The following is a 20,804-nucleotide window of genomic DNA, read 5'->3' as shown; positions in this document are numbered from 1 at the left end:
TGAGAGTTTATAAATAGGTTTTTTTAATGCATGTAGACTAACCCAAAAACAATTTTATAATATTAAAAGGAAACACTTATCTGTGGGCCTTATTATACAAATTCAAAAGAAAAGCTGAGGGGTAGATCATGTTAAGGGGAAAAACCAAAACCAAAAAAGCAAAAACAAAAACAAACCTCTATCTTACACTAAACACCCAAAGGTTTAAAAAACAAAATAATTAAATCTCAACTGGTGACACAGGGATTATCTGCTGACCCCAGAGGTTTATCTGACCATTCCTTTAATGATCTCCAACTCAGAAACAGGTCTGGCAGTAAGAAGTCTGCATGGTACTCAAAGAGAGCTGGCAGAACCAGATGTTTTTAAGAAAGGAGAGCAGACCTATCCTTTTGAATAACTACCAGCTGTGCTGTTTCATGTTCTGTACCAAAGCTGTGACCTGTTGGTATTTTCTCCTCCCTAAACTCCTGAATTTTGAGACAGAGTCTTGTTCTTTCGCCCAAGCTAGAGTGCAGTGGCGCGATGTTAGCTCGCTGCAACCTCTGCCTCCTGGGTTCAAGCGATTTTCCTGCCCCAGCCTCCTGAGTAGCTGGGACTACAGGTGTGCACCAATTTAAGGAACTAGTTAACGAAATGAAGTTAGTCTACCCTTGCTGTTTTGTGTTCTGCTCCAAAGCTATGGCCAGTGAGCCAAAAATTCTAGCACTTTCTCCTCCCCAGCAAACTCCTCTGCATTTAAGAAGCTAGTTGGCAAAAGGAAGTCAATCTATGAATCAAGCCTGCATTCAGTCTGTCACTAAGTAGGCATAGCACATTACTGCTAAAGTTCTCCAAAACATTACCCACCCAAAAATCTTTAAAAAAAAAAAAAAAGCATCTTCAGATATCTGAAAAATGAAGCCAAAAGATCAACTATATAGTTATATATAGTTATTCCATAATATAGAGAAAGAATTTATAAACTATATAGAAAATACCTCCTATATTAAGAGTGGGTTAACAGGGAGATGCATGTATATTTTATTTATGTATATAAATAACATATATATGTTATAATACATATAAATACACACACATATACATAAACTATTAAGGGAGAGACATGAAAATGATGAGCTACAGCATAACCTACAAAACACAAATGGCTGCATTTCTGGAAAGAGGGGCAGAGTTTAATTATACCACAGAACAGTATCCTCCTCAGCTTCTCAGAATCAGCTGCCGTCAGGCACCAAGAGAATTTCATATAGAAATATACTATGCAGAACTAAGGTTATTTTCAAGTCTAACTAGTTGGTCTCAAATTCCATCATACCCATAAAAATCTTCCATGACTTCCTCATAGCCACTCTTCCAATGAAAGCATCCACCCCTCTAGGTGATAAAGAAAATTTAATCTGTATTTGTTGAAGTTTCTTTCATTTGCCTCTAAGTTCATAATACACTAATCTGCATAACTTGCACAACCTTCTAGAAGTAGAAACATGACTTGCATAGCACCTTAATTGTACAAGTACAGAAAAAAAAGCTTCTAATAATTAGAACAGTGTCTCATATACAGTAGGTATTCAGTAAATGAATAAAGGAATTAATTCTAATGAATATTACTATCTCCCCCCATAAAGATACATATATTAAAGGGGCTCCAAAAACCCTTTTTTTTTTTTTTTTTTTTTCGAAATAGAGTCTCATTCTGTCACGCAGGCTGGAGTGCAATTGTGCAATATTGGCTCACTGCAGCCTCTGCCTCCCAGGTTCAAGTTATTCTCCTGCCTCAGCCTCCCGAGGAGCACCCGCCACCATGCCCCGCATTTTTTTTTTTTTTTTTTTTTTTTTTTTTGGTATCTTTTACTGGAGACGGGTTTCACCATATTGGCCAGGCTGGTCTTGAACTGCTGACCTCAGATAATCCACCTGCCTCAGCCTCCCGAAGTTCCCGGATTACAGGTGGGAGCCACCACGCCTGGCCCAAAAATCCTCACTTTTCTCTAGACAGCTAATGACGGGGCAATGCCATAAATACAACATGATGATCAAGTCTCTTCCTCTCTCTCTCTCTCTCTCCCCCTCACCTTCTCTCTCATACTCTCTCACTGCTCTCTCTCACACACTCTCACATGTCCATTCGATACCAAAACCAAATATAGAGTACTTGTTTACCCCCTTTCCCTGACTTCCTACCTTGAATAAAACCCCTAGCAGCATTTATAGCATTGCATCCCCCTAGAAATCACCTCAGGAGTTGCCCAAAGAGCAAGTTGCCATTCTAATTACATCTTCAGGAGAAAGACTTTTCCTAACTTGAGTTCCCTGGTGTTTTCTGTCTCCCCTAATGGGTATAATCAATCCCTGCAATTTACCGATAGTCCAGCCCCTGCCCATGGGCCACATACTCTTAAAATTAATAGCTCTTCGTTATTAGGCACACTTACATGTGTGAAAGTTTGGGGGCAAGACATGTTTAACTTATCTTCCACTTTGTCCTAATTAAATACTACTAGACAGGATTTTCACACAATCACTCTCTCCAATAAATATGCAAGCATCCAAAGAACACATGAAAACCAAGGCTATAAGAATCATATTCATTTCTGAGCATTATTTACTTAAGTCTAAAAAAATAGCTGGATGATATATAAAAATGTGGAGAAGCTATAGGGGGAAATGGCAACACAACAGAGTATAAATAAAATAGAATTGCAAGTCTGAAAAAATCCTGTGATGACAAAGATGGACAGAGTGCAGTCCCGTGTTCCTTCACAACAGGGATATACTCTGAGAAATGCATTCTTTGGCAATTTCATCATTATGCAGGCATCACAGTGTACTTACACAAACCAAGATGGTACAGCCTATTACATATCTAGGATATACGGTATGTCCTATTGCTCCGAGGCTACAAACCTGTACAACATGTTCCTGTAACAAATACTATAGGCAAATGTGAAACAATGGTAAATATTTGCATATCTAAACATAGAAAAGGTACAGTAGTCGACATTATAATCTTATGGGACCATCCATACATGCAGGTTATGGTTGACTGCAATGTCGTTTTGCAGTGCATGATATACACAGAAAAGGAGAGAAGACTAATCAGACATAAGTTTTAGATACACATAACCTACAAGCCATCATCAACTTGGCAGCATAACACAGGAAATGTTAACGCTGGTGTCCACTAACCACAGGGAACATGGACACTCTTCTCACTGTTAAGATACCTCTCGCTTTACCTGGCATGGAAATATCTTCTACTGTCAAAAGAAGACTGTCTCTCTCTGTTTATGCTTTTCAGTAAATGCCAGTAAATTGGACATATTTTTGACATAATTTGCTTATGCTTACTGAAATCTGTATTTAGTTATGGTCAAGAAAATGCTACTCTCGCCAGACACGGTGCCTCACGCCTTTAATCCCAGCACTTTGGAAGGCCAAGGTGGGCAGATCACCTGATGTCAGGAGTTTGAGACCAGCCTGGCCAACATGGTGAAACCCCGTCTCTACTAAAAATACAAAAAATTAGCCAGGTCTGGGGATGGGCGCCTGTAATCGTAGCTACTTGGGAGGCTGAGGCAGGAGAATCACCTGAACCCAGGAGGCAGAGGTTGCAGTAGGCTGAGATCGTGCCACTGCACTCCAGGCTGGGGGACAGAGTGAGACTCTGTCTCAAAAAAAAAAAAAAAAAAAGAAAAAAACGCTATTCTCTCAAGAACTCAATTATAAACTCATTAACTACTGTATCTGAGAAAAAAAAAGATTAATTGCTTACAATTAAATATATTTATAAGTAAATGGATGACTATTAATATAATGTTAATAACTATTAAAATACAATGCAAAAGCCTATATTATGTTAAACACAGCCAGAATCTTTTTATGTATCCAAGAAGTCTCTGCCTATGCGATTTAGGAACTTTTTCTTTCAGAACCATGCTCTCATCTCCCCTCTGTCACAATTGGATTAAATGGATCTTTCCTGAGAGCTGAGACACAGCCACACTTAACAGCAGCACACTGGCTGCCCCAGCAAAGGAGCAAATGACTCATAGCACCTGCTGGTTTGAACTCAACCCTTGTACTACATTAGCTCTTACGACCTACTGGAATCAAAATCAGAAATCAGGAAAACAAACAACATGCAAAATATAAATAGGAATACAAGTGAGAAGTCAGAAAGAAATACAGAAATAAAAATCACAATTCTGAAGCTTCATTGTTCAAGACATTCCAACAAAACTGACAAATAAGTTCAATTTTGGAAAACCATTTCTAATAGTATATTCCAGTCATTTCACTATTAACAAATTATGGGGCTTCCTATCTTGAGATAATGGAAGAGTCAGGTTCACACTAGAAGTGAGAAGATCATGAAGATGACACTCTTTTTTTTTTTTTTGAGACAGAGTCTCGCTCTGTTGCCAGGCTGGAGTGCAGTGCCGTGATCTTGGCTCACTGCAATCTCCGCCTCCCAGGTTCAAGCAATTCCCCTGCCTCAGCCACCCAAGTAGCTGGGACTACAGGCGCACCCCACCACGCCCGGCTAACTTTTTATATTTTAGTAGAGACGAGGTTTCACCATGTTGGCCAGATGATCTCTACCTCCTGACCTTGTGATCAGCCCACCTCAGCCTCCCAAAGTGCTGGGATTACAGGCGTGAGCCACTGCGTGATGGCACTCTTTTTACAGCTGGCCACAGAACAGTAAGCAAGAGAGCTATTAACCAACACACAGTAAGGAGAAAAGACAATGATTGATAAGATCATAAGAGAAGAAAATAACAATCTTAATTTTCAGCTGGACACGGTGGTTCATGCCTGTAATCCCAGCACTTTGGGAGGCTGAGGCGGGCATATCACTTGAGGTCAGGAGTTCGAGACCAGTTGGCAACCACGGTGAAACCCCATCTCTACTAAAAATACAAAAATTAGCCAAGCATGGTGGTGCGCACCTGTAATCCCAGCTACTCAGGAGAATCACTGGAACTCAGGAGGCAAAGGTTGCAGTGAGCCAAGATCGCACCACTGAATGCCAGCCTGGTCTCAAAAAAAAAAAAAGAAAAGAAAAGAAAAAAAAAATCTTAATATTCTTCATTGGCTAACTTCATATACCAAGCCTACTTTTAGAGGAAAGAGGCTGAATAATCACATACCCCTAAAGCAGTACCCCTGGAAAAAGTCACTTTGGGAACATAAGAAGTTGGCTTTCTTTAAAATGGAAAATGTTTCTCTGTTTCATAAACAAAGAAGGCCTAAAACACTACTCCAAGGAAGACCATTAAAATGCTGGATTCACCTAGAACTAAAATTAACATTTTTAAGCTGGAATTCAAAGGAAAAAAAGCACATATATAGTCTGACTTTTATCGCTTTTCCAATTCCTAATACAAGATTTTTTAAATCCTATGTGATGCAATACAATTTAATAAGATTCCAGTTGTGCTAAATATAACTCCAAATGTTACTTTTAAAGTGCATTGAAAGGAATGGTCTAGCACAAATTCGAATATATGAACTTCACAGTAATGTAAACTGGTCATTCCAGCCTTTTCTTTTTTGAAAATTAGTCACTAGTAGTCAAAAAAATTTTAAGGTACATTACACCTAGTCTCTCTCAATTCATAGTTTCTACTTCAGTAACTTAATTATGATTTACTATACATCTATAATATATAGCGCATCACTGTGGCATGACATTTAAACCACAATGTTCACACTGTATAAGTGCACATAGCTATGTGTCTTCCCATATATACCCAAATATGTTTTTGGCTCTAGTTGAATATAATAATGAGAAGAGTGTCTCTTGTTAATCGTATAAACAAAAGAGCTGGAGCCTTAAAAAAAAAAAAAGAAAAAAAAACGAGCATTTTGACCAGTAGAAAAGGAACAGGAGGATATCCCACACAGAAAGATGTGAACAAAGTCAGAGAACCATAAGGCACATCTCAGGAATCTAGCACAGCAAAAGGCTCCGTGCAAAAAGGAAAGGAGAAAAAAATAGCCTAGAAGGCTAGGCTGAGTTCAACCATCAAGGGCTTTCAATACCAAAGTTCACAGATTTTAAGCTTCATTCTCCAGGCAACAGTCAACAGAGGATTTTAAGCAGAAGAAGTGACCATTATAAACGGTGCCAAATATGGCATTTCCACAGATAAGAAACTGTAAATTTTACATAACATTTCCTTTGGCTTTGCTATTTATAACTCTTAACTATTAAAATACAGGCTGGCCGGGTGCAGTGGCTCACCCCTGTAATCCCAGCACTTTGGGAGGCTGAGGCGGGTGGATCACGAGGTCAGGAGATCGAGATCATCCTGGCTAACATGGTGAAACCCTGTCTCTACTAAAAATACAAAAAATTAGCCAGGTGTGGTGGCAGGCGCCTGTAGTCCCAGCTACTCGGGAGGCTGGGGCAGGAGAATGGTGTGAACCTGGGAGGAGGGGTTTGCAGTGAGCCGAGATTGCGCCACTGGACTCCAGCCTGGGTGACAGAGCGAGACTCTGTCTCAAAAAATAAAATAAAATAAAATAAAATAAAATAAAATAAAATAAAATACGGGCTGAGATGTCAACATCATGGCTATCAGCACTCAACATTTCTTTTCTCAAGACAATTAAAAATCCACATTTCCTTGCTTAGCATAAACTTTCTAGAAAGGCTCTTTGTCTTTCTGCCCCATTTTATCTAAAATAAATAGCACAAACCAGAGGAAAAGAGTCTTTTCTAACATTTGTTCAATCTAAAAGCTAAATCCAGCATGTAGGATATACTTACTTTATTGCTATACATGATTGGCTCTCTTCTTCACTCCAGGAGGCTATTTTTGATTTGTTGGACGTATAAGCAAGGAGGAAAGAGTGGGAACAATTTCTCAGAGCCCCCAGGATACTTATTCATATAAGTTTACTCCAACTTCCCCTTCACTTTTCCCAAATAAATTCTTCTTGATTACTATAATTATTAGTTTTGTTATATTAACAGAATTTGAAAGCTTTTTCCAGTGGTTTTTACTTAGACTGTAACTCTGTTCCCAGTGTCCAGTCTAGGTTTTCTCATTTGTTTAAAATATTTATCCAGCTGCATTAACTCTCAAAAGCCTGTAAGTCCTAAAGACTACTAAAGCAACAATTGTACCTAAAGATAACCCCAACAATACCACTGCTCATCCCTGCTCCCATGCCAACTTAAAAGCAGAAAGAATATGGAGTTCCTAGGAATATAATAAACATCTTGTTGCCCTGGTGCCTACACAGCTCACTCTTGAACTTCAAGTAAAAGGTAAGAAACAGAAAAAGGGGAAACAGGCCGGGCGTGGTGGCTCACGCCTGAAATCCCAGCACTTTGGGAGTTGGAGAGGGGAGGATCACTTAAGGCCAGGAGTTCAAGACCAGCCTGACCAACATGGTGAAATCCCATCTCTAACAAAAACACAAAAATTAGCCAGGCATAGTGGTGCGCACCTGCAGTCCCAGCTACTCAGGAGGTGAGGCACAAGAATCACTTGAACCTAGGAGGCGGAAGTTGCAGTGAGCTGAGATCGCACCACGTCAATCCAGCCCAGGCAACAGAGCAAGATACCATCTCCGAAAAAAAAAAAAGAAAGAAAAGGCAAGAAAAAGGGAAAATAACACCAACTTTCCTTCTAAGGAATTCATATACGGCTGCTTGCCTTACCCCTCCTTTTACATTTTAAATTATCGATCCATTACAACTAGACTATATGCTATTTTAAAGTCCAGGGCCCAGGCCTAGTAATGGGCATTTTACACAGAAGGTACAGAATAATAATTTTTTGAAACAAGTATTTCTTGAATTAAGGTTTCTGCTCATCTATTATTACCACTTTTATTCCTATAATGTTAAAGTTTCTGCTATTAACATTAGTGACTTCTGTTCTTTCTTCCCGACCTCAAAGACACTAACATATCCAAGAATGAAAACTCATGACTGGAGAGTTTGAACTACACAACTACTATGGTACCAACAACTACTACAGTATCAAACTGAAGTTTAGAGAAAGTAAGTTTAGAGTCATATTAAAGAAAAATGTTTGTGGCCATTTAGAGTTTAAACCACAATTCATATGCCCCACATGCTTCACTAACAAGACTAGAAAGCTTTTGGGAACACTGTAGTGAAGTATAAACAGTCTTATATAAACTTTTTTTAAACATTGAAAGCGACCAGCCTGTGAAAGCTCTTTTAGCAAATGCTAACACATTTTTCCTAGCACTACCATCTCAAACACCAAACAGCTTTATGGTGACAGCAAGCGGCAACGTCCAAGATTGTCCACCATTTAAACTGCTAAATGCCTGGCCCAAAAAATTCATCAAAAGGGCACTACTGAGCTAAGGCAAAGGAAGCATATTAATACATCTCTTTACTGACAAAATGTTATAGATTTTTTAAGTACATGAGAGAAACACAGCATTTAAGTAATCAAAATCCTAAGCAAACATTTACTAAGATAATAATGGCAGGAGGAGGTGTGGCTCAGTTTTTGTTTACGATCTATTTACTAAAGCAGCTTAGCAACATCTATCCTAAACATATCCAGAAGGCAAGTGTTGGTCATAATCCTTCTTTCCTAATAAGCATAAAGGGCCAACCCTTGGTCTCTGGGGGATATAACAGAACCATCTGGGGAAAAACAAAAGATGTCTGGGTTAGAAGGAAATATTTTCCTAAGAATGCAACAATTTTTTCCACTCTCATTTTCTTTTAGGACTAAGCCTTTAGACAAGGGTACTAGGCAGCAGCAGTCAGGGCATTACTGTTTAATTATCTGATAATCCAAACCTTGGAGCTGAAGGTAAATCTGAGCACGGAGAATGATTTGTAACAGCCCAGCTAACTTTGACTGTCACCAGCCAGATCAACTACAGAAAAAGAATAAAGGCTCATGAAGCAAATCAGTCTTCCAATGGCAAAAAAGTCCATATATCCAACGTCCATGAATACGCAAATCTGCCAATACAAAGGGTTTTAAACACTTAAATTGTTTATACTAATTTACTAAGTTACTTTTGAAAAATTTTTAAGTATTAATTTGTGTTGATTTACAAAACAAGAATTTTTTTTTGCACCAATGTCACTAGCCAAGAAACAAGTGCTTACAACTGTTTTAATAGAGCAACATATACTCATTGTAGAAACTAAAATTAAATAAAGAAGTACATAACATGGGAAATGACAGTCTCCTATCCCATCCCCTAGAGACAACCACTATTAACACTTTAAACCCCGGTATTCTGCAACGTTCTGTGATTACAAAATATTAATATCAAGGTTGAAAATCCACAAAGATATTCTATATAATTAGGCACCTTTTCCACCCCTATACCCAACTAGTGAAACTAAAATAGTCTACAATGTCCCTGCCAAGTGTTCATCCAGCTTCTGCTTGAACAAATCCTGTGATATAGATCTGATTACCTCGCAAGGTAGTCCACTCTACCTTACAACAGCTTTATTTTAATACTAAGTGGCTAGTTACCTTCCCATTAGATCATTCTGGTTTCTCTCTTGAATATGCCTTTGTTTTTAAATGCTTACCATTAAAGTAAGGTACCTAGACATGAACACAATACTTTGGGACAATCATAGTCCTCATTCTGGACACCACGCTTCTATTAATAGAGCCCAGATCGCACTGTGGACTCATGATGAACATGCTGTCAAGTGAAACCCTCCAGGTATTTTTCATATTACCTGCTATTAAACCACATCACATCCATTTACAATACCACTAACTTTTTAAATCATATATGGGATTTTGCACTTATCAATGTTGAATACGTTTTAATCAATTAAGTCAATTCTTTCAGTCTGATAACTATTTTCAATCTCTAGTCTGAAAAAAAACCCAAGACACTTTAATAATACAATTTATTTTCATTGCCAATTCCAGGTCGTATATGGATTTGCAAAGCAAGTCTAAATATTCTATCCATGTCATTAATAAAAATGCTGAACACTGAAATACTACTCAGCTATCAAAAAAAAAAAATTCTGATACATGATACAACATAGACGATTTTTTTTTTTTTTTTTTTAAAGACAATCGCACTCTGTCACCCAGCCTGCACTGCAGTGGCCTGATCACAGCTCACTGAAACCTCAACCTTCTGAGCTCAGGCAATACAGCCTCAGCCTCCCTAGTAGCTGGGACTGCAGGTGTGCACCACGACACCCAATTAATTTTTTTTTAATTATTTGTAGAGACGGGGTCATGCCTGTAATGCCAATACTTTGGGAGGTCGAGGTGGGAGAATAGCTTGAGCCAGGAGTTCAACACTAGCCTGGGCAACATAGTGAGACCTGTCTCTACAAAAAAAAAAAAAAAAAATTTTATTAGCTAGGCATGGTGTCACACGCCTTTGGTCCTAGCTACTTGGGAGGCTGAGGTGGGAGGACTGCTTGAGCCTAGGAGGTCAAAGCTGCAGTGAGCCATGATGAGGCCACCAAGCTCCAGCCTGGGTGACAGAGTGACCCTGTCTCAAAAAAACAGTTATTGTTTATAAGGAAATTATTAAAACCTTGGTTCACTATCCAATATCTTAACTTTAAATTTTCAAATATTTAAAATTAGTATTACAATGCCTAAAGCACAGCGCAGTCCAACAGAATATGTGAGCCACATATATAATTTTAACTAGGCCAGTAGTCACATTCATAAGACAAAGACAAAATTAATTTTAATAACATTTTACTTAATACAATATACAGGAAATATTATTGCAACATATAAATAATCCAATGTGTATTTTATACTTGTAGTACATAGCAGTTTGGACTATACACCCCTCAAGTCACATGTGGCCAGTGACTAAATGTCCATTTTAGATCTCAGTGAAGCAAGGAAGAATTCTTTCTTTCTTTTTTAGAAACAGGATCTTGCTCCATCGCCCAGGCAGGAGTGCAGTGGCTCGATCATGGCCCACTGCAGCCTCGAACTCCTGGCCTCAAGGGATCCTCCTGCCTCAGCCTCCCAAAGTGCTAGAATTACAGGTGTGAGCAACCACACCCAATCAGGAATTTCTTTTGTAGTATTCATCAGTTTTTATAGACTCTGCTTCTAGTTCTTACTTATAATTTCCAATTAACATAATTATTATTTACTTCTGAGGAATTTTTCTTTCCTTCTTGGACCACATTCCCTTTAAAGTTTCTGTTAACAGACTCCTACTATAATTTTCTGAATTTTAAAAAAATTACTTTTGAAATAATTTTTCCAAATTTTCTCCAATAAGCATATTGTACCATCATAATAAAAAGTTAATTCTTTAAAACAAACAAAAAAAGCAGGCCCAGGTTTACTGTATCTACCTTCTGTGAAATTAAATTACCAGAAAGGCTTGTCAAGACTGAGTAGATGCTGCAAGTTAAGCTATATAAAATTATCTAAATTTTCCTTAAAAAAAAAATACATATATATATGTGTGTATTTGAAACATATATATCAGGTACCATCAACAGAGTACTCATTATGTGCCAAGCACTGCCCTAAATGCTTTTCACACGTTGGTTCATTTTATCTTCACAACAACCTTACAAGATTTCCCTTTTTTTAGACATGTGGGTCTGGCTGTGTTGCCCAGGCTGGACTCGAATTCCTGGGCTCAAGCAATCCTCCTGCCTCAGTACAAGATAGTTTTTTTGTTGTTGTTGTTTTTGAGACAGACAGAGTCTCACCCTGTCACCCAGGATGGAGTGCAGTGGCACGATCTCAGCCCACTGCAACCTCTGCCTTCCGGGTTCAAGCAACTCTGCTGCCTCAGCCTCCCAAGTAACTGGGATTACAAGCATGCGCCACCACACCCTGCTAATTTTTGTATCTTTAGTAGAGATGGGGTTTCACCATGTTGGCTAGGCTGGTCTTGAACTCCTGACTTCGTGATCCACCTGCCTCGGCCTTCCAAAGTGCTGAGATTACAGGCGTGAGCCACCGCGCACAGCCTCAAGATATATTTAATCCATCCCATTTTACAGATGAAGACTGAAGTTTACAGAGATTAATTCCCTTGTCCAAGGTCACTCAAAGAGGAAAGGGAGAGTTAAAATTTGATCTGAAATTCAGTCTGGCACCAAAACCTGTGCTTTTTCCAACCTTCTCTACCTTTCTTTCAGCACTATTATTTTCTTCCATTTAATATTAATCTGACATAAATGCTCTTACTGAAAGATTATGTTAACCTCACTAAATGTAGAAAAAGCACTCAAAAGGGCCATTTTCATCTCATGGATGCCCTCGCCTATCATTTAATCAAGGTAAGAATATATTCAGTAGCTTTCATTTGCTGCTACAAAAGTTGGTACACCATAGCTACATGATCTAGTTAAACCAATTATGAATTCTTTAAACCCAAATTTCTGGTGAGGAAAGGTAAAACAAATACATAATCAACATGTTATGTACAAAACGGTACAAAACTAAGCACAGGTGTTTCTTATATTCCTGATGAGGAAGTGTGCTTAAGGAGCATACCAGAAACCAAGGGCAGTTTGACACACTCAGAAGTTATAGATTACCTGCTCAATCAAATTCCTACAGGAATTCTAGAGCTTTAATTCGGTTCACCAGATCCTATCATGTTTGATCTACATTAGCAGTGCTTTATAATTTCTTTCACATATCTGTCTGTTCGCATCAACAGTCTCCATCTCATTTTTTTTTTTTTTTTTTTTTTTGAGACGGAGTCTCGCTCTGTCGCCCGGGCTGGAGTGCAGTGGCCGGATCTCAGCTCACTGCAAGCTCCGCCTCCCGGGTTTACGCCATTCTCCTGCCTCAGCCTCCCAAGTAACTGGGACTACAGGCGCCCGCCATCTCGCCCGGCTAGTTTTTGTATTTTTTAGTAGAGACGGGGTTTCACCGTGTTCGCCAGGATGGTCTCGATCTTCTGACCTCGTGATCCACCCGTCTCGGCCTCCCAAAGTGCTGGGATTACAGGCTTGAGCCACCGCGCCCGGCCTCCATCTCATTTTCTTAAGAATTATAGTTTAATCTCTTGCTGACCAGCATTTAAAATAACTGAAGGATACTGAAAAGGGCACAAAACTGCCTTGTTTGAAAAAATATTCTAAGAGTTATCAAATAGATGAACTAAATGAATAGATGCCAGATTCATAATGAACTAAAAAGGAGCTTTAAAAAGGCATCCTTACTCTTACAACAACAGAAAGACAACCCAATTTAAAAATGGGCTAAAGTGCTGAATAGGTATTTCTCCAAAGACACACTGAACATCATCTGTCATTATGGAAAGCAAAGCAAAACCACAATGAGATGCCACTTCACATCCACTAGGATGGCTAAAATAAAAAAGACATGAACAAGTGCTGACAAGGAGACAGGGCAATTGGAACCCTCATACATTGTTAGTGGGATTAAAAAATGGTAGAGCCACTTTGGGAAATGTTAATAGTTTAGCAGTTCCTCAACAAGTTAACCACAGGATTACCCTGTCTCAGCAATTCTACTCAAAGGTATATACCCAAGAAAAATAAAAATATTTGTCCAAATATTTGTCCAACCTGTACACAAATGTTCATAACAGCATTATTCATAATAGTAAAAAAAACCCACCCAAATGTCTATAAACTGATGAATGGATATTTATATCATTATTGTTTAGCAATAAACAGGAATAAAATGTCAAAACATCCTACAACATGAATGAACCCCAAAAACATTATGTTAAGTCAAAGAAATTAGTCACAAAAGGCCAAGTATTATATGATTCCATTCAAATGAAATGTCCAGAAGAGGAAAATCTATAGAAATAAGAAAGATTAGTGATGACCACAGGCTGGGTATAGAGGGGAATAGACAGTGATTGCTAAACATGGGTTGTTGGGTTTTTCTTTTTTTTTTCCTGCAGTGATGGAAACATTCTGGAATCAGATATTAGTGATAGTCACAGTTGCAGAATTCTGTGACTACTTTAAAACCATTGAATTGTGGCCGGGCGCGGTGGCTCAAGCCTGTAATCCCAACACTTTGGGAGGCCGAGATGGGCGGATCACGAGGTCAGGAGATCAAGACCATTCTGGCTAACACAGTGAAACCCCATCTCTACTAAAAATACAAAAAAAAAAACTAGCCGGGCGAGGTGGCGGGTGCCTGTAGTTCCAGCTACTCAGGAGGCTGAGGCAGGAGAATGGCGTGAACCCGGGAGGCGGAGCTTGCAGTAAGCTGAGATCCGGCCACTGCACTCCAGCCTGGGCAACAGAGCCAGACTCCGTCTCAAAAAAAAAAAAAAAAAAAAAAACACTGAATTGTATACTTTAAAAGGGTGAACATTATGCTATGTGAACTGGATCTCAATAAAGCCGCTGCTTTAAAAAAGGAAATTCCTACTCTTTGACACTGAAGTTAAGGACAGCTACAGCTTTCCAATATCCATTCCTTGGGCACTCAGTGGCAAGATATCTACAATAAAAGGATCTAAATCTGAACAAGTGGAGTTAGTTTCCATTTTCTCACAGGCTTGATCTCTACACATCCTTTTTTTTTTTTTTTTTTTTCTGGCCACTTAAAAAGAATGAGGCAGCCAGGTGTTGTGGCTCACACCTATAATCCAGTGCTTTGGGAGGCTGGGGATCACTTGAGACCAATTCATAACCAGCCTGGCCAATATAGTGAGACCACATCCCTACTAAGAAGAAATTTTTTAAAAAAATTAACTAGGGCCGGGTGTGATGGCTCACGCCTGTAATCCCAACACTTTCGGAGGCCAAGGCAGGTGGATCCCTTGAGCCTAGGAGTTTGAGACTAGCCCGGACAACATGGCGAAACTCCATCTCTCTAAAAATATAATAATTTTTTAAAAACCGACTGGCTTAAGGCTAATCAGAACTCACACCTGAAACCTTCAGAAATCATACTGCTGGTGCACAAAGGGGAAAAGTTGTTGCAGAATCAACCACTGCATGGCTCACAGTGCATTGCTGCATAATTAATCTTATCTGATCTTACAAAAGAAGTATTAGAAAGATCCAAATGATATACACATGGGAAAAGGGATTTTGTCTTCTCATTTTAAAACTATGTTAAAGCTTTCTGCCTATTTAGGATAAAGAGGTCATATTCAGAGACTGTTCACATGTATGCATTCTCAGCAAAACATCTACAGGGTGTGGTCATCAGATATTATTTAAAAGGACCAATAAGCCAGGCACGGTGGCTCACACCTGTAATCCCAGCACTTTGGGAGGCCGAGGCGGGCACATCACCTGAAGTCAGGAGTTCGAGACCAGCCTGGGCAACATGGCGAAACCCCATATCTACTAAAAATACAAAAATTAGCTGGGCATGGTGGCACGTGCCTGTAATCCCAGCTACCCAGGAGGCTGAGGCAGGAGAATTGCCTGAACCCGGGAAGCGGATAGGTGCTGCACTCTAGCCTAGGTGACAGAGTGAGACTCCGTCTCAAAAAAAAAAAGGACCAATAGGAGAACAAATTTTAAAAGAATGCTAAAGGCTGGGCATGGTGGCTCATCCCTGTAATCCCAGCACTTTGGGAGGTCAAGGCAAGTGGATTACTTTAGGTCAGGAGTTCGATACCAGCCTGGCCAACATGGTGAAACCCCATCTCTACTCAAAATACAAAAAATTAGCCAGGTGTGGTGGTGAACACCTGTAGTCCCAGCTACTAGGGAGGCAGAGGCAGGAGAATCGCTTGAACTCCGGAGGCAGAGGTTAACGGTGAGCCAAGATCACGCCACTGCACTCCCGCCTGGATGACACAGCCAGACACTGTCTCAAAAAAAAAAAAAAAAAAAAAAAGAATGCTGAAGAGAGACACAGCAATGGTTCTTAAGCACAGGTGATATTTGGTAAAGTCTAAAGACATTTTTGGCTATCAGCTAGGGAGGGAAGCGCTACCCGCACCTAGTGGATAGAGGCCAGGGATGCTACTAAACATCTTACAATGCACAAGAGAGCCTCTCAATGATCTGAAACAAAGTATCAGACATGCCAAGGCTGAGTAACTCTGAGTACTACCACCTACAGTCCTGTTAGTGCATCTAAAGTCCAAATACTACTCCACAGTATGAAAGTATTAATCTATCTGTTCTAGTGTGAGAAGCTGAGTTTCACAAATGAAAAAGAGTGAGCAAGAAGCAGAAACCACTTTAATCAGAGTGGTTACTGTTCTAACATTCCAAAAGCAAATTTATCTCGTGTGTTTGTGGGACTGATTTCTTTTTTAAAAGGAATATAAAAAGCAGTTTCCTTTTTTTCTCTTTTGAGGCAGAGTCTTGCTCTGTCACCTAGGCTAGAGTGCAGTGACGCAATCTCGGCTCATGGCAGCCTCTGCTTCCTAGGTTCAAGTAATTCTCCTGCCTCAGCCTCCCAAGTAGCTGGGATTACAGGCGCATGCCACCATGCCCAGCTAAATTTTTTTTGTATTTTTAGTAGAGATGGCGTTTCTCCATGTTGGTCAGGCTGGTCTCGAACTCCTGACCTCAGGTGATCCACCCGCCTTGGCTTCCCAAAGTGCTGGGATTACAGGCATGAACCACTGCGGCCGGCCTAAAATACAGTTTTCTATCACTTTACTATATAATGCTATTCTTTAATAGGAAAGATCTATCAGTGTACATTTAGGTTTAGAGCCTTTTGGTATTTTGAAGCAGTCCTAAAAGCTAGCACAATACAAGTAACTGCAACCATAATACACTGTTCCTGGATACCAAGGTAAGAAGAATGAAGAAGCAATTCTTTTCAAGGCCCACCAGATTTGGACACTAGAATAAAAACAGGCTTCATTCCTCTACTCACTAGAAACATAGTCTTTCTAGTATTTATCTTTGCTAGATCCCTCATGTTATTCTCCTCCTAAACAAATATACAAATAATTTTAGTCCCTCCATGGTATCCAATAGTTCATGGGGTTTAATAACACAGGAATGCCTTTCTTATCCATATACCTATAATTTCATCCCTACTCTCAACAAGTCATTCTCAGAGTAGGAAAGGAAATAAGCGGAGTATCCTCAAACTTATGTTAAAACAGAACCTTCTCCCCAGTGTTATCTCATACTATACTCCCTCTCATTCCCACACTCCCACCACATTAGCCATCCTGCTACTCTTTCCTGTTGTAAGTATAAGACCATATAATATCCATGCCCTAAACCCCCAACCCAATCTCAAACCAGGGGCTTTTCACTTGTTCCCTCTACTGAAATACTCTTCACCCATATCTTTTTTTTTTAATGTAATACTGTTTATTTAACTTCAAAAACATTTCAGCATTCTAAACATACAAAAAATAATAATAATAACAGAACGTTGCAAATCATGTTTAAGTACAGGAGGTTCTTGAACTTTCATTGATGCAGTGGCTCTTTGCTTTGCTGACAATGAAGAGTTCTACAGTTTGTTTAAAAACAAAGTTTAAAAACTATCGCACTTAAAAAAAAAAATTATGCCAGCTGACCCCCCTTTGTCCACAGCTAACATGGCAGCAGAACGCTACGTCACTATAAACAGAAACAAGACAACCTGAAGCTAAATGGATGCCCCCTGCAGAGTCAACAGGTTCAGCCTCACAGTGCACACCCTGAGCTACAGCCTCTCCAAAAGGCATCTTCCCCACAGCCTCAACGCCGAGCAAGGAGCATCAAGAGTTTGTCTCGATTGTTTTGTTCTTTTTACAAACTACAGATATATACAGTTGAAAACTCAGGATTTCTAGCCAATAACCATAGTTAACACCACCTTACAAACTAAAAAAAAAAAAAAAAAAAAAAGCCAGAAACATCTTTAAATGCCTTGTCACACCAACAGCAAAGTGCACAGAGTGAGGAGAACAAAAAGAGGGTCTTTTCATTTTAAAAATGTTTGGAAATATGTACAACTTTGATACAGTTTCAGGGTGCTCCAGACACCCATGGCCACTTCATGTAAACCAATGACAATTTCTAGAGCACTTTGAGAGACTACAATATGATCATGATCAAATTTTGTAATTAAACCTAGTGAAGGCAACAGACACTTCTCAAATAAGAGATGTGTCAATTATCGTGCTCCCCTAAGTATTCACAAGGAGACAGATAAAGTTTCTTTATTCATCCTCCTCCTCCTCCTCCTCCTCTTCTTCCTCCTCCTCTTCTTCATCTTTCTCTTCCACCTTTTTCCAGGCAACTTTAGCAGGACCCTTTGCACCATCAAACTTTCCTTTTGACTTAAAGTCAGCAACATCCTTCTCATACTTCTCCTTCAGCTTTGCTGCCTTAGTGATGTAAGGCTGCTTTTCACTGTCATTTAAATTCTTCCACATCTCACCCAGCTTTTTTGCCACGTCTCCAATAGAGATGCCGGGGTTTGTGGATTTGATCTTGGGGCGGAATTCTGAACAGAACAGGAAGAATCCAGACGGCGGCCTTTTGGGAGCATCAGGATCCTTCTTCTTCTTGCCTCCCTTAGCTGGTCCATAATCCTTCATTTCCCGATCATAGCGCACTTTATCCGCCTTTGCCATTTCATCAAATTTAGATTTCTCTTTCCCAGACATCATCTTCTACCTCTCAGAGCACTTCTTGGAAACTTCTGCAAAATTGACAGGGACCTCTGGGTTTTTCTTCTTATGTTCTTCTCTGCACATCTGCACAAAGAAGGCATAAGCAGACATCTTGCCCTTTGGTTTCTTGAGGTCACCTTTAGCCATCCTGACTGTATTGTTCCTCTTCACCCGTATCTTTACATGGATTTCTCCTTGTCATATATGTCTCAGCTTAAGTATCATGAACTTAGAGAAATCTTCTCTGACTACTCAAATCTAAATTAATCCTCCAATCACTCCACTGTATCAAATTTCCCATAGTTTATTAATAATCGACTAGTTAAGTATTCAGTACCTTTAAACAGCCTTTCTTGTTTGGCGAATTTCTCATCCCTTAAATCCTACCTCCTCAAAATAAAAGTCAGAAATTCAGTTACCCATCCTCTCTTGCAAACCAGGAGCAGGTAATTGACCTATATTATGCCAATAAAACACATTCACATGATATTCATTAGGAGGCAAGTGATATAATGGAGACGCCATGTGAAATCCATTCTAAAGAACATTTCAGAGTTATATCAGCATTCTTTCAGAAGCAGAAATAGCAGAGGTCCTAGCAGTGGCATCTCACACTCAGCACAGACAGTTACAAGTTCTAATACCTATTCCCAGTGGCAAAAGCAGTAGTTTCCAATGATTTGGTCCAGTGGTATAATTTGGGCATTTTTCCTAGCTAAGTAGACGCCAAGACTGATTCTCTCGCATCCGTAAAGATTCTGTGAGCTATCTTATTAGATTAAAAAAAAAATTTTTTTTTTTAAATTCTGCTTAAATAAACTACTGGGCTTTGCCGTTTCAACTAAGAGCTCTGATTCATTCTTCATACATTTTTTCATCAGATTCTTACTGATATTTTCTTGTTAATTATTTATTAGCTGTCTCTCCCCACAAGAATATAAAACTTCTTAAGGACAGGGACATTATCTGTCGTGTTCATTCCTATAAACCCAATATTTACCATAGTGCTTCCCATACAAGAGGCACTCAAAAAACACTTCCTACTGCTACACAAACACATACTCGGGAACCAATACGAAGAATTCAAAGTATCAGTACTCTAGGAGTTAAGAGATAAAAAGGATCAATGTGGTCTAGAGAAAGCAAAGAGGCTTCACGAAGGCGGTGACACTTGAGTGGAGTACTGAAAAGACAGATTGTAATCAGGAATGTAGAAAGGCAGAGATGTATCTTCGAAAGGATAAAACAAATGTCTGGCACTAGGAATGAATGCAGCAGGCAGAGAGTAAAGTGGGATTAGGGAAAAGTATGTTGGGCTCGATAGGAGATATTATCAGACATGCAAGATGAGCAAGATTATGAATGGCTCTGAATGCTAGGCTTGGGGAATGTTCCATTTGATGATGTTTCAAGAACACTAATCCTCAATGAGTATTTTCATCTGTTCTTTATTCTAGATGTTATCTGCTGTGTAAAACTACAGCAGCTACCCACACGTTCTCTACAGCATTCCCTCTCTGAGCACTGGTGCTCTATATTTATCTGTTCAAGCCGAGAGACTACAAGAGGAAGAGATTCCTATAATTAATCCTCTTGCAACCAAGTGGATACTCACTTTAAAGATAAAAATCTATTGCCAAAATGGCCTTTATTTTCCAACCGCCATCCCCAAAGCCATACATTAAAATTCGTCTCAACTCAATTTACCTTCTAGTCTATTAGAATAATTTCCAGATACTAGGCTGAGGTGGGAGGATCCTTTGATCCCAGGAGTTCAAGACCAGCCTGGCAACAAAGCAAGATCCTATCTTAAAATATATAAATAAACAAAAACAGATAGGATAATCATTCAAGTATGAGGAAAAATATGGAAGGATATATATACGACATGGTTATCTTGGAGCAAAATGGGAAGGAGAGAGAACCAGGCAAGAAAGGAAGAAAGAAATTTGATTTTAGTTATGTGAAAGGCAATATGTATGAACATATAGATTAATTTTTTTTTTTTTTTTTGAGACAGAGTTTCACTCTTGTTGCCTAGGCTGGAGCATAATGGCGTGATCTTGGCTCACTGCAACCTCCGCCTCCTGGGTTCAAGCAATTCTCCTGCCTCAGTCTCCTGAGTAGCTGAGATTACAGGTGCCCACCACCATGCCCAACTAGTTTTTGTATTTTAGTAGAGACGGGGTTTCACCATGTTGGTCAGGCTGGTCTCCAACTCCTGACCTCAGGTGATCCACCCACCTCAGCCTCCCAAAGTGTTG

At 39.4% G+C, this 20,804-nt stretch overlaps 1 protein-coding gene and 1 pseudogene across 5 annotated transcripts in view; both read right to left on the bottom strand.

Moving 5' to 3' along the window:
• LOC105466039 (mitochondrial calcium uniporter) overlaps window positions 1-20,804 on the bottom strand; it is a 206,120-nt gene that overhangs the window by 150,949 nt on the left and 34,367 nt on the right. The window lies entirely within an intron of this gene.
• LOC139356012 (high mobility group protein B3 pseudogene) overlaps window positions 1-20,804 on the bottom strand; it is a 30,960-nt pseudogene extending 10,156 nt beyond the window's left edge.

The sequence above is a fragment of the Macaca nemestrina genome, chromosome 9 (assembly GCF_043159975.1).
Source record: "Macaca nemestrina isolate mMacNem1 chromosome 9, mMacNem.hap1, whole genome shotgun sequence".
Lineage (NCBI taxonomy): Eukaryota > Metazoa > Chordata > Mammalia > Primates > Cercopithecidae > Macaca > Macaca nemestrina.
Note: the sequence above shows the minus strand (reverse complement) of the source record. Positions and strands in the feature narration are given on the sequence as shown.